This window comes from Anolis carolinensis, unplaced genomic scaffold (assembly GCF_035594765.1).
Source record: "Anolis carolinensis isolate JA03-04 unplaced genomic scaffold, rAnoCar3.1.pri scaffold_106, whole genome shotgun sequence".
NCBI classification, from domain to species: Eukaryota; Metazoa; Chordata; class Lepidosauria; order Squamata; family Dactyloidae; genus Anolis; species Anolis carolinensis.
The window spans coordinates 19337-34660 of NW_026943915.1; the positions used below are offsets into that span (position 1 = coordinate 19337).

A 15324-nucleotide genomic window follows, 5' to 3' on the forward strand; every position below is an offset into this window, starting at 1 on the left:
AACATACAACCAAATACAGCAATATAAAATACACGATATAATGAGAGTAAATCAATAGGTACTGCTCCGGTAGGAAGGTAATGGCACTCCATGGAGTCATGCTGGCCACATGACCTTGGAGGTGTCTACAGACAATGCCGGCTCTTCATCTTAGAAATGGAGATGAGCACCACCACTCAGAGTGTGACTCGAATAGACTTAATGTCAAGGGGAAACCTAACAGACCTATCTAACAGAACTATCTAACTATCTATTTGTACATGGCTATCATGTCTCCTCTCAGCCTTCTCTTCTGCAGGCTAAACATGCCCAGCTCTTTAAGCCGCTCCTCATAGGGCTTGTTCTCCAGACCCTTAATCATTTTAGTCGCCCTCCTCTGGACGCTTTCCAGTTTGTCAACATCTCCCTTCATCTGCGGTGCCCAAAATTGGACACAGTATTCCAGGTGTGGTCTGACCAAGGCAGAATAGAGGGGGAGCATGACTTCCCTGGATCTAGACGCTATTCCCCTATCGATGCAGGCCAAAATTCCATTGGTTTTTTTAGCTGCTGCATCACATTGTAGGCTCATGTTTAACTTGTTGTCCACGAGGACTCCAAGGTCTTTTTCGCACACACTGCTGTCAAGCCAGGCGTCCCCCATTCTGTATCTTTGCATTCCATTTTTTCTGCCGAAGTGAAGTATCTTGCATTTGTCCCTGTTGAACTTCATTTTGTTAGTTTCGGCCCATCTCTCTAGTCTGTCAAGATCATTTTGAATTCTGCTCCTGTCTTCTGGAGTGTTGGCTGTCCCTCCCAGTTTGGTGTCATCTGCAAACTTGATGATCGTGCCTTCTAACCCTTTGTCTAAGTCGTTAATAAAGATGTTGAACAGAACCGGGCCCAGGACGGAGCCCTGCAGCACTCCACTTGTCACTTCTTTCCATGATGAAGACGAAGACGTAAGGAACTATGGGTTTTGAAGTCCAAAATGTCTGGAGATCCAAAGATTCCTCATGCCTTATTAAAAGAATTGGATCCATCCTACTCATTGGAGAAAACAGGCATTTGCTGGAGGCTCAAAAACAATTGCCAATTTTTGTCATTTCAGAAAAGATCTCTCACCTCAATGAAAGGCAGCCATGCTGACAGTCACCTTCATGCTGTTTGCTGCAAAACCTCTAGACTGCCATTCAAGATGATCCTCAGAATAAAACACTGCATGACATTAGATTTCATAATGGACATATTTTGTTTAACATAAGGTTCCTCTGCAGGGAAGTCATTCTAATATTCAGCTGCACAATTATTCCAAAGCTCTGAACAACTACAAAAAATCTATAGGCTACAAGTGCTAAAATGAAATCTTTTCAAGCATAATTTCTTTTCTCCCTGAGGATCTACTATAAAGAAATCCTGAAGGAAATAAAATCAAACAGAGCTAATAAGGAGATTTGCTAATGGGTATTTCTAAAACAGGTCAAATCAAGCTTAAAGTCAAGTAATCTATCCAACTATACAGGCCTAAATTGAAATTCTGAATTCTTCCTTTATCATGGATATGTTAAAGAAGAATTTATCCATGTATTTTGCATTATGCAATCTACTATAGTCCTAGCAAATTGCTTATGCATTGTAAGCACTAAGGACTACATCACATTGAGTCCTTAGTGCTCACAATGAATTCATAGGGCAGTGGGGGGGTTTGTCACACAATATGGCAAATCTGTGGGACAGCGGGGAGAAACCATTGCCCCGTGCCCCGCATCGCCCACTGCACCACTTTACCCCATCCCACGGGGGGAACTGTCACCACCCAGCTTCCTCCCATTCTTCCCTTTCTCTGCGTAGCCTCACTGGAATTTGCTTTATGTCATGTGATGGCGTCCAGTGGGCTCCGAGAAGGAAGCGTCCTCACAGCATGCCAGGACTCAAATTTATCTCTGTGTTATTAGGTTGAAAATTGAATGGCTTGTGACATGCAAAACTTATAAATTTTATGAAGCCATTTAATGTAATGATGTTTTTGTTCAGTAATAAAATTTCATCCCATTTAATAATAAAAACAGCGCTCAAAAACAGCAGCAGGCTCCTGTCCATTTAATTAAAAGTAGCCAATGGACCTTTTCAAACTACAGTGTTAATAGCACTTTAATTGACATAGCAGAGCCCTTTGTGGTGCAATGGGTTAAACCCTTGTGCCAGCAGGACGGCTGATCAAAGGGCTAGCAGTTCGAATCCGGGAAGCAGGGTGAGCTCCCGTCTGTCAGCTCCAGCTTCACATGCAGGACCATGAGAGAAGCCTCCCACAGGATGGTAAAATATTCAGGTGTCCCCTGGGCAACATCCTTGCATACGGCCAGTTCTCTCACTCCAGAAATGACTTGCAGTTTCTCAAGTCACTCCTGACATGAAAAAAAATTGACATGGCAACATCCTATGGAATCATCTGATTGGCTATTAAGGGAGGGGTGGCTAGATTCCTCTAACCAAACCGCCAATTCCAGGATTCCATATTGCCATCCCAGTTAAAGTTGAATCCTAGTGCTATAACTGTGCAGTGTGAAAGGCCCCCATGTTTCTTCATTTAGTGTAACTATGGAGTCACACGAACCTATTATTCCACTATAGTTGCATCATTGATAGCAGGTACAAATTGTATTGAACATCCTTAATATCACACTCTCTTCACTAACACAACTATGTCAATTAACCAGTTCATGGTCTCACGATCATACTTCCACACACACTTGTAAACCTGCCTTCCCAAACTATTGCTGTTCCTTATTTTTTTATCGTTTGTGCAATTGCACAATTCCAGCATTTAAAACCCCCCAAAAGAACTATACATATGAAATATAAAATTAAAAGAAAACAGCCAGCCTGTGAACAGTGAGAGAAGTCAAATCCCACCTCCTAATGTCACCTTAATGCCAGCATGCTGCACGGACGTGGAAGAGATTCATCACAGTAAGGTAGGCAACAGGAATGCTGAAGCATTGTGAGCTAAGGGATTTCACCCCTTATTAACTGAAGCAGGATAATCAAAGGGAGGGACACAGACTGACAGTGGGATGCATGCAATATCATATGACAGGAAACATTACCAAAGGTCTAGCTGCAATGCCAGTTTGCCTGCCTTGTGCGAAGTATTGAAGTATTCATTTAAAGGACAGAAGCCCACACAGCTATGTCTCCTGTGTCATCTCTCTCTGGTCCCTTCCACATAGCTGAGTAAAATCCCACATTATCTGCTTTGAACTGGGATATATGGCAGTGTGGATTGAGATATTCCAGTTCAAAGTAGATATTGTGGGTTATTCTGCCTTGATATTTTGGGTTATATGGTTGTGTGGAAGGGCCTTCTATGCCATTTGCTGTTCTATCATGTCTTTTGCATTGTAAGCCTTAAGGTCAAAGACTCTCTTATAACCTATCTTTGTCAAGTACTCAGACAGCCTTTTTGACTGACGAACGTAGTAAACATATTCTTAATTGGTAAACTATGAAAAGGCACTTCCAGACAGTACCAAAATGTGAGTTTTAAACATGGAGCAAAAAATCCTGGGACCTGACACACAAAAACCACCTTTTTTATCCCGGTTACTTCCAGGTTTTTAGGCATATGTAGAACAGCCCAAAGATGTCAGTAATTATGAGATGCAGTTAGGACATAGTACACATTTGAAGCATTCTCATTTGTTTACACTCATTTGATAGCTATAACAATGCCTACAAACAAAGTATTTTCATTTTGAAAACAGGAGTGCTGCTTGCGTTTATGCTGTTCCTTACAAGCTTTGCCTGCACACCTAATAAACCCTTACTCTCCTGAAATGCAAGAGAACTGCCTCAATTATGTACATCGATATATATCGGGATTTTAAACAAAATACAGTAGTCTCACTTATCCAACATAAACGGGCCAGCAGAACGTTGGATAAGCGAATATGTTGGATAATAAGGAGGGATTAAGGAAAAGCCTATTAAACATCAAATTAGGTTATGATTTTACAAATTAAGCACCAAAACATCAAACTTCTTAAAATGTCACTTCTTTCTTTACTGCTTTAACCTGAATTACAATCACAGACTATCTGTTCCTTATCAGGAGACAGACTACCTTAAAATAAATCACCAAACTTATTTTAAACTGACTCAAAAATAAGCAATTGGGTCTCCCTGATTCCTTCAACTGAGGATCAGTCTTCCCTCATCAGGGCACAGACTAACTGCTTCTTTTTCAAACCTGCACTTCTCCACCAAAACGGCAGTTGGCTCCACCCACTTCTCCATGACACCAACTCATGAGTGCAGAGTAACTGAAATATTGACCCTTTTAAAACACAATTAAACATGACATCTGTAAACCCAAAAAAAAAATTACACTTCATTACAGTGCTCATCTCCATTTCTAAGCCGAAGAGTTGGCGTCTCCAAGGTCATGTGGGTGGCATGATTGCATGGAAGCCATTACCTTCCTGCTGGATTGGTACCTATTGATCTACTCACATTTGCATGTTTTCAAACTGCTAGGTTGGCAGAAGCTGGAGCTAACAGCGGGAGCTCACCCTGCTCCCTGGATTCGAACCTCCAACCTTTCAATCAGCAAGTTCAGCAGCTCAGCAGTTTAATCCGCTGCACCACCGGGGGCTCCTAGACGTGTCGTACGTTGGCTAAAACACAGAAAAACTAATGTTAGACTATCACTTCCCAAATTACTATATCCACACTGCCACTAGCCTTCATAGGTAGGGATTCTGGGAGGCACAATGCAAGCAAGGATCTTTTCCGAATTCTTCTCAGTTTAGCAGTGAAGTGTCTTTGTGCTTTATTGCATTAGCATTCTAAAGTGGAGGCACCCACTTTGCTATTACCTAATTTACTCTTTCAAAATTCTGGAAAATGTCATTTAGGGAAGCCAACAACCTCTCTGGCTGAGGATTCCAAAGGCCCTGCCCTAAACTACATTTCCCATAATTTTTGCAAGAGTAAAGCAGATGAGAGTAAAGTGGGCTTTAGAACACAAATGCGAGATCATCTTTTTTATAGTTTCACTTTGGAATCCTGTACTGATATTGAACTGGGAAAAATGCACTTCAGCTATTTCTCCACCTAATATGTAAAATGGCAAGGAAAGGGTGACATCCACGATTGTGCTGTAACTATGGTAACATGTATTTGGGGAAGGGAAAGGCCCATCATAAATGTACATAAACCACCCATTTAGAAGAGATTTAGTTATACCAATGGCTTTGTGAATATTTCAATCATAGAAAAATGAGCCTCATAGAATTTATTTTATTTAAAAAAAAACAGTGCAGCTGTTTGCAATTTTTCGCTAGCCAAACTTTACACTTCTATTTTTCTTCTGTGATGTTGCAGAGGCATAATTTGCATTTGATTAATATGGCTTTTAATATTCCACTGTTCTCTGCTCTGTTAGCTTTCTCTTATGCACACTGAAGAAACAAGCATCGTTTTTGTTTTTTTGTTTTTTGAGTACACAAAACCCTATTTCTGCAGCAGCTGTCAACAGTGGAAAATTCAGAAATGCAAAATAAGGAGTGACATCCCCTTCTTTTTGGGGCTTAAATCAGATAAATCACAATGCATTGAAAATGTGTTGATTCCCAGTTTTTCCACACCTGATATTAAGAATTTTAGCTTTATAAAGGACCAGAATTACATGGGTTCAAAGATTCAAGAGCCTGCATTGAGCGAGTAGATGCACCTGGCTGTCTCCATGACATTAAATAACTTTTGGTCCTTAGCAGCCCGTGCTAAGGAAAATCAAGGAATACCAATGACTGAAACCCTGGAGAACCCTGAGGTTTGGACACAGTGTGGACAGTACAACTAGGTATTATGTAGACCAGTGTGGCCCAACCTTTAGTTACCCAAGGGCCAATCAAACTTTAGTATAGGAATGTGAGGGCCAGAGACATGGCCGTTATATGGCCGTTTCTTAAACACTTTAAGCAGTAAGAAAGGTAAACCATTTTTTCCAAATGTTAAATGAAAATATTTTTCTAGTAAGAAGGGCAAGGCCAAGGCCAAGGGCAAACAAAAATGAATTGGTGTGCCGCATGCGGCCCGTGGGCCGTGGGTCGGACTCAGAGCCGGTCCAACAATGAGGCGAATTAAGCGGTCGCTTTGGGCGCAAAACATACGGGGGTGCAGTCGTGACTGCTTTTTCTGTTGATTTGTTGTAAAACATGATGTTTTGGTGCTTAATTTGTAAAATCTTAATGTAATTTGATGTTTAATGGGCTTTTCCTTAATCCTTCCTTATTATCCAACATTTTCGCTTATCCAACACTTTTATTTTTCAGTGATTGGTTGGGGGGGGCGCCAAAATTCTGTTTGCCTACACTTGGAAAATACCTAGGGCCAGCTCTGGTTGGACTACACTAATGTAGACCACCCAGCTACCACCTCCATTCTCTTTTTCTTGCAGTTATGAGCACTTCTGGTCCATATTTATGAGGAATCTCTTCAAATAACAATGTCACAAAATGCTTGTGCACACACAGGCTGGATTTTGATTTCCTAAGCAGTCGAGTCTTGCTTATCTGACATAAATGGGGTGGAAGAATGTTGGATAGGTGAAAATGTCAGATAATATAGACGGTGTTGCACACCAAGGCAGCGTGAACACTGGAAACTAGACAGAGACCAATATTCATATAATATCTTTATTAAAGCAAATATAAATTCAGGAATGCATAAGCATAAAGGATGAGTGGAAAATAGACCTTTATGATGAGGTATGAATAAGTCCAAAAAGATGAAGGAAAATGTCCAATATTATTGTCCAAAGTCCAAAACCGAAACACGCTCAAACTGTTGGGAAGCTTGAGCGGGAACAACAAGGAAGCAAGGCTGAATAACAAGGTCCCCAGTCACTAGGAGATCGTGGATATCAAAGCAGGAACAAGACGACGCGAAGATCAAACTTGATTCAGGAACAAGGCAAGGAAGTAAATTTACTCCGGTTTAAAACAGGAGTCACAGCTCGGCTTGGCCGCCAGGAACAGGAAGCTTGGCTTGGTGAAAACAGGGAACTGGAGTCGGTGAAGTGTTCTCAGGAAATTGCTACGTTGACACCGCAAAGTGTTTGCAGTGCAAGACACTTTTATGGAACGAAGATCAGATCCCAATGAAGGGAAACCAAACTCCCCAAAGGTTCCCAAGGGAATCTTCTTATCCACAATCCCCTCGAGATGCCAAGCGGTTACTTCTTCTAAGCTCTTGTTTTTCTGATCTCTGGAGATGCAAAAACTCCTTTCGGTTGAAGGGCACGTTCTCTGGGAACTCTGGCCATCTGGTTCAGCCACGGGAGTAACATCTCCAGTATCTCTCCCAATTAAGGAAGCATCTGAACTATCAACAGTCGGCAGCTGTAACTGAAAGGAGCTCGAAGAACTGGGCAAAAGGTCAGAATCAGCTTCATCCTGGTCAAAGTTCATTCCTGGATCAGGCTCAGAAGCCAAAGGTGGCTGGGGTATGACAGACGGATTAAGAAAGTGGGGGCATTTTCTGCCATTTCTTTCCTGATTTGGAGGTGCCCTAAGCCCCACCACTCAGAGCCATGAAGAAGTGACATGCATTGCCCACTGCTTTGGCATTCCTCCCTCCATCTTGTGCCACTCTCCTCCCGCCGTCTCATTACTCTTGCTCTAGAACGCTGTTGCCAGGCAACCAAGATTGGTTGCTGGTGTTGCTAAGGCTCTGAAGGCCTTGTCTTCGAACTAACGGGAGTCTGTGGCAGAGGATTCCTTTGCCCCTTTCCTGGAATGAGCATCCCAATAGAGAGCGTCAGATAAGATGGAAGGTTGGATAAGCGAAGGTCAGTTAAATGAAACTCTATTGTAGTGAATGAAGGTAACCTCCAAATCTTCCATTGCAGGTCATTACAATAGCCTGGAATACCTGTTGATATATATGTATGTATTTAAAAATATGGGAAGTAAGCTTTTTTAAAGTGACCTTTCATTTATTTTATCTATTTTATTTTACTTAGTTATATATATTTATTTTACTTAGTTAGAGCGGCTTGTGGGGACAAAGGAGAGGGCCTTCTCTGTGGTGGCCCCTTGGCTCTGGAACACCCACCCTGGCAGCCTTTAAGAAAGACTTAAAAACCTGGCTCTTTAAATATTACTAATAATATTACAATATAACGTTATAGTACAGTATAGTAATATAGGTAAATGTAAAGGTTTCCCCTGATGTTAAGTCCAGTCGTGACCGACTCTAGGGGTTGGTGCTCATCTCCATTTCTAAGACGAAGAGCTAGCATTGTCCATAGACATCTCCAAGGTCATGTGGCCACATGACTGCATGGAACGCCATTACCTTCCCGCCAGAGCAGTACCTATTGATCTACTCACATTTGCATGTTTTCGAACTGCTAGGTTGGCAGGAGCTGGGGCTAACGGCGGGTGCTCATTCCACTCCCGGGATTTGAACCTGGCACCTTTCGGTCCACAAGTTCAGCAGCTCAGTGCTTTAACACACTGTGCCACCAGAGGCCCAGTGTATTATATAAGCATAATATAGTAATATATAATGCTTATATTGTGCTATCTTAATAATATAATATATTGTATGTAAGTCCCTTTTGGGGTGAGAAGGGCGGGATATAAATGTCACTAATAAATAAATAAATAAATAAATAAATGTGCTTTCAACAACAGATCACAAGAATTACCTCCTCAGTGTTGACTATTGCCGGGCTTGACATACTGTTTTCTTGCCCTTATTTGGTAATTACTTTCCTCATTTATCCTGCCCCGATTTCCCCTCTTATACTACAGCACTTCTATCTACCTCATCAGGTTTTAATCATGCACTCCTCGCACCACTGCCCAGCCTTTTGCTATTTTAACCATGGTATTGTTTTTATTCAGCAGTTCTATTTGCCATTATATTATTGTTTAAAATGGTGGTTTAATTTGTGTAATGTTAAATGTCAATGATGTTTGTTTTATTGTGAATTGTATTTTATCTTGTTTATTGTGGAAATGTGGGCTTCGCCCCATGTTAGCCGCCCTGAGTCCCTGCGAGGAGATGGAGGCAGGGTACAAAAATAAAGTTGTTGTTGTTGTTGTTGTTGTTGTTGTTGTTGTTGTTATTATTATTATTATTATTATTATTATTATTATATTTATACTTTGCTCTTCTCACCCGAAGGGGAATCAGAGCGGCTTACTAACTAGGACAAAGATCCAATGCCACATCATAAACACAACAATAAGCAAACAATATCAAATTATAAAATTATAAAAGAGTTAAAACATAAACATTGAAAACATATAAACAAAATAAAGCAGGTTAAAACATACAAAGTGCCAAATCTTGATTTCATATTTCTTGGGTTTTCCATAATCATTATCATTATTCAACAGCTAGATTGAGGTCAAATTCCATATTACCCTATTCCTCGAACACCTGTGTACAGATCCAGGTCTTTAGCTTTTTTCCTGAAGACCAGGAGGGATGGGGCCAGTCTGATGTCACTGGGGAAGGAGTTCCACACCCAAGGGGCCACCACTGAGAAGGCCCTGTCTCTCGTCCTCACCAATCGCACTTGCAAAGCAGGTGGGACCAAGAGTAGGACCTCCCTTGCAGATCTTAAAGCTCTAGTTGTCTCATAAAGAGAGATACGTTTGGACAGGTAAGTTGGACCAGAACCCTTTAGGGCTTTATAGGCCAAAGCCAGCAATTTGAATTGAGCCCAATAGCAAACTGGCAGCCAGTATAGCTGATGTAATGGGGATTGTATGTTTTTTCTTATAGTCCTTTTACATATTTATATATTTATATATTTATATATTTAAGTGACTTGAAGGTTGGGTTGCTGACCTGAAAGCTGCCAGGTTCGAATCCCACCTGGGGAGATTGTCATTAAGAAAATGTAGTATAGATACGCCATGGTTTCCTTGGGATAATGGTAAAATGTACAAGGGATGTAATTCTTTGTTGATTCCCTTATTGAAAGAAGTGACAAGTAATTTTAGCAATTTTCTTCTTACCATGAATGTCTTTGAAAATGTTTCTCAAAAAAAGCCTAGCATTTTCTGCACAGAAAATAATATTTGCACTGAGAAACATTTCCTGCATAGGAAATGCTGTTTACCATGCAGAAAATGCTGTTTTCTGTGCAAAATGGGGATTTGTCTTCCATGTAGGAATCTTCTTGTCAGGGCTTCTCAGCAAGAAAGGAATATGTTTTGCATTCTCTACAATGTACAGCTAATAAACACACATTTTTTAAAAAAATGCAGTCCCCATTCTGGAGTCAGTAGCTATGTAATATATATTTCAATATTTGTTAGTGTATTACTGAAACTTTACTCAGTTCCAAATCTGACAGCCACTATATAGGAAATCTTTGACCAGTTTCTTCAGTGCACTGAGTTGAGTAATTAATACTATAGATTCAAAGAAGGGTGCACAGAAGGTGAATGGCAGTGCAGGCAACATGCCCTTAGAAACCAATGCATTTTCTTTTAATATCTGAAGTTCACCCACTTTAATTCACACCTCTGCACAGAGTTTGACAAACCATTCATTTGAAGAGCTTCTGGGATGTATGAGTGACCCAGGTTCAGCCGGTTATTTTAAGAATTTTCTGTCTGTGTTTATTTTTTAAAAGTTAAAGAGTATATGGGGAAAGAAACCAAAAGGAACCTTTGGAGGCACACAAAGGAAGCTATCCTTTCAGGGAATTGAATGTTTTGACATTTAGAAACAAGAGTTTATTGAAGGATTTTTTTCCTTTTATACCTAAACAGTGATTGATAGTGGAAGGGAAAGAGAGAAAAAAAATGGCAAATACTATCTTTATGCCCCGGGACTACATGGGAGCAAACCCTAGAAATCTGCCAGTTTGAAAAAAGGGAGGAATGAGTCATCTTATTTCTAGTCCTCATTCATTTTGGACACAGTCATTCACAGGCCTCTAATGCTGTTTCTGCATTAATCAGTGACTTGGGGAGAGAGTTTGCCCTTACATTTAAATAGTATTTTTAAATAAAAAAATGGCATTTACAAATATTTTGCACTAAACTATATGCTATATTGTACTTATATTTTGGCATTTTTTGACCTAATAACCTTTTATGGGGCCCCTGGTGGCACAGTGCGTTAAAGCGCTGAGCTGCTGAACTTGTGGACCAAAAGGTGCCAGGTTCAAATCCCGGGAGCAGAATGAGCACCCACTGTTAGCCCCAGCTCCTGCCAACCTAGCAGTTTGAAAACATGCAAATGTGAGTAGATCAATAGGTACCACTCCGGGGGGAAGGTAACGGCGCTCCATGCAGTCATGCCGGCCACGTGACCTTGGAGGTGTCTATGGACAACGCCGGCTCTTCGTCTTAGAAATGGAGATGAGCACCAACCCCCAATCATGACTGGACTTAACGTCAGGGGAAAACCTTTACCTTTTTTTTAACCTTTTTACAGTGTATTATCAGAAAGAACCACACTTTAACTGAAGTAATGTAGATCACTGTGAACTCAATGGAATCCTTGAACAAATCCATAGACATACATCACATGTTTACTTTTCACTAGGGTAATTTCTAACAAGGGCTGGGATGTCTTACCCCTTGTCACTCCCACTGCTATTCCTGCTGGCCATAGAGCTCACTATGGACCTCATTGCACTAGAGCCTGGATCCACATTAAATCCAGGTTAGGGAGGGGACTTTAAACAGCTCAGCCACACAGGTCCTGGGCCTCACCAAACTATAAATGCCAGAATTCTACAGGAGGCAGAAACCAGATTGAAAGTGGATTCATGCTCTAGTGTGATGAGGCAGGAAGAGCACCTGGCCATTGCGGTTGCATCCCCTGATATCAGGACAGGATAATCACTCCATCAGCAAGAAGGGGAGGATCAATCTCCCCTACTTCTTACTGATCAGGTAGGCACCCTATTATGATATCAGCAGACATGACAGAAAATGGCCAGGCACTTGCAGGAAGCTTAGTAGGCACTGACAACATGAAGGATGATGTGACAGCCCAGCAAGGCCAATGTGGTCCCAATCCATTGACAATGACCCCTGATTCATCACATGCATAGTGGATTCAAGGCTGATCTGGACCAGATTGACACGTAAGTCTGGTATAGACATAGCTTATGTGCCAATGAAGTGCACTAAGAAAAATAAATCCAAATGTATTTGGAGGCTCTTGATAAACAAATGCTGGCTTTAAAGCAGCCATGGGCAAACTTTGGCCTTCCAGGTGTTTCAGACTTCAACTCCCACAATTCCTACAGGCTGGTAAGCTGGCTGGGATTTCTGGGAGTTAGAGTTAAGAACACCTGGAGTGTCAAAGTTTGCCCATGCCTGCTTTAAAGTGTAGTGTATGTGTAAAATCAGGCACTAGGACAGTCATGGGCAAACTTAGTTTCTCCAGATGTTTTGGACTACAACTCCCACAATTCCTAACAGCCTGTAGGCTTTTAGAAATTGTGGGAGTTGAAGCCCAAAACACCTGGAGGGCTGAAGTTTGCCCATGACTGCACTAAGAAGGCAGAAACATAGACAGTGTTTGCAGCCTAGTCTGCCGTGCCTTTGTACCATGGTATACAAAAAAGCCCTCCTTTAGTGACAAGCAACTTACTAGTTAGAAGAAATGTGATAACTCTCAGTATGGGTGGGTATTGGGTGGGTGAGTGTGTTATTTTCTAACATGACCCTAAACAAACTTCACAGGTTTTTCCTACACACTGCAGTAATTGCCTGATGTGCTCTCCTGCATATAAAGAAACATGCCTGGATTTGTCTCTCAGAGACATCTTCCAGATGCAGCGTCCTTCCATTTTTTCTCTCCCTCTTTTCCCTTTTCTACCACAGGAACTTTCTCTCAATTCACATGCATGCAAGGACCCCTTTTATGAGTTAGATTTAAAGCCAGGTTCACAGAAGTGACAGCCTGGTATATTAATCTACTGTTCCACATAACCCTGTAATAACATAGACATTCCTTCAAAGAACAGTTTCCTTCGCCTTCACAAGCTTTTCTTTGAGCTTTACTCAGTGTTCTTATGAATATTTTATATTGACTTAGACCTGCAGTACTCCTAACATAGATTATTTCCCCTGGGGGCCAGCAGACTATTTAGATACCATTTATTTGTATATATTTTACAAACACATTTGTAAGCCACCTAAACATTTCTTGTTCAATATGTTGTACTACCCCAGTTTGGTCTTTCACTACATATGATCACTCTGAAGAGGAAAACAAAGCCAGAAAAACAGAAGGTGTTCAAATTGAGATGCTGATATTAAAATAATTCCTTCAAATAAAATGTATAGATCAATCTTCCTGATGCAATGACCCCTTAGTACAGTTCCTCATGTTGTAGTGACCCCCAACCATATTATTTTTGTTGTTACTTCATAACTGTAATTTTGCTACTATTATGAATCATAATGTAAACATCTGATATGCAGAATGTATTTTCATTCACTGGACCAAATTTGGAACAAATACCTGATGCGCCCAAATTTGAATACTTTTGGTGGGAGGATTCACTTTTTGTTTCAAAAAGAAAGAGAAGGCTAGAAAGAGAGACCTTCAGCCTTCTCTGCCAAATAGATTCCTAAGACCATCAAAAATATGAGTTTTCTGATGGTCTTTGCCGACCCTTCGCAAACCCCCAGGGGTCCCAACCCCGAGGTTGAGAAATGCTGGCATAGATCTTGTTTCATTTGTCTCATAGAATATTCTGGTTCTATTTTAAATGCTTGGCACGGTTGCATTAACATAAATAAGAGGGCAAAGGTGTCCCATCCACTTCTTCTGATATACTATTCCATATCTTCAAATAAACTATATTTGTACCTTTTCCTTAAAAGTAAGATTAAATTTAATTTTAAACAACAGCATTGTATTGCAGCAATTTAGTTCTATATTTTAGAAAGAGCTAAAAATACACCTTATCACACACACACACATATACATGTACACACACACATATAGATTAAAAGTAACACTACAAAATAGCTAATACATTAATTATATATATGAGCTCCATAGATACATGTGTAGTTCAGATTATTCCAATTGCTTGAAATTTTCATCTGAAGGTATTGACATCCTTACAAATATGGTCCCTGAAAATAAAAAAAGGGAGAGAGACACAGAAAGTTTTATATTTATGTGACTCCAGATATATCAACCAAATGACATGGAAATTGGACAAAACACAACTCTTCCTTTGCCGGAGAACAAATTGGCAGGAGTACTGGTTGAAAGCTTTGACTTACTACCCTGCAAGCCCACATGTACTGTGTTTCCCCGAAAATAAGTGTCTTATATTTTGTTCCCAAAGATGTGCTAGGTCTTATTTTCATGGGATGTCTTATTTTTCCATGAAGAAGAATTCACATTTACTGTTGAACAAAAAAAATGAACATTTATTATATACTGTACAGTAGTTGTCATCACAAACCAGCATAACCAAATTGTGAATCCTATCAAGAATTTCTTGTTATTACCATTATTTCCATGTACAAGACTCTATGATATGTACATTTACCAATCCCGCATGCTCTGGTGTTCTGTTTGGTGGGCATGCTTCCAAACAAAGACTTTGCTAGGTCTTACTTTTGGGGGAGGCCTTATATTTAGCAATTCAGCAAAATCTCTACTAGGTCTTATTTTCCGGGGATGTCTTATTTTCGGGGAAACAGGGTAGTCTCACACACATCCTGCAATCATACACACATGGGCCTACAATGCAATCTGGGGCAATAGAAGGTCCATCCAGTCCAACCCATGTAGGCAGATACATAGCATCCAAGGTCAGACATCTTCGTAGTCTGGAGAAATGATAAAGGACTTCACTGAATGCAAAGAAAGCAGGATCCATGTTTAGCAGGTCTTGCACTTTCACATAACTGATTGAAGAATCAAAGACACATTTCCCCCAAGATGCTTTGAAGCCAGTAGAGACCGCAGTACATACCTCTCACTCATTCAACCTCCTACATAGTGAAATGAAGCTCACCACATATATTTTGGGAAATATAATACATTTATTTTAACAAATTGAACTGTATTTTACAAATATTTTACACGGGAAAAGTAGGGTAGATAGAGTGGAGGGGTTAGGTTTTTAGTTTTGGGGAGTTGGTGGGAGATGAGTAAGCAGTTCTGCCATTATTTTCCGCACTCTTTCCATTGTCCCCTGTAGGGTACGGAGTTGCTGCTCCATAATATCGACTGCAATGAAAAGAGAAAATAAGACTGCCAATATTAAAAACTATCACCCTTCCCAGACTCTGACATGATCAATTCTAGGCTCTACCATGGTGT

At 40.6% G+C, this 15324-nt stretch overlaps 1 long non-coding RNA gene across 1 annotated transcript; it reads left to right on the top strand.

Annotated features, from left to right (window-relative positions):
• The first annotated feature begins 11973 nt into the window (after positions 1 to 11973).
• On the top strand, positions 11974 to 15282 carry LOC134295215 (uncharacterized). Its single transcript, XR_010001756.1, has 2 exons — positions 11974 to 12109; positions 15203 to 15282. It is a non-coding gene; the product is annotated as an uncharacterized LOC134295215 (long non-coding RNA).
• The last annotated feature ends 42 nt before the right edge of the window (positions 15283 to 15324 follow it).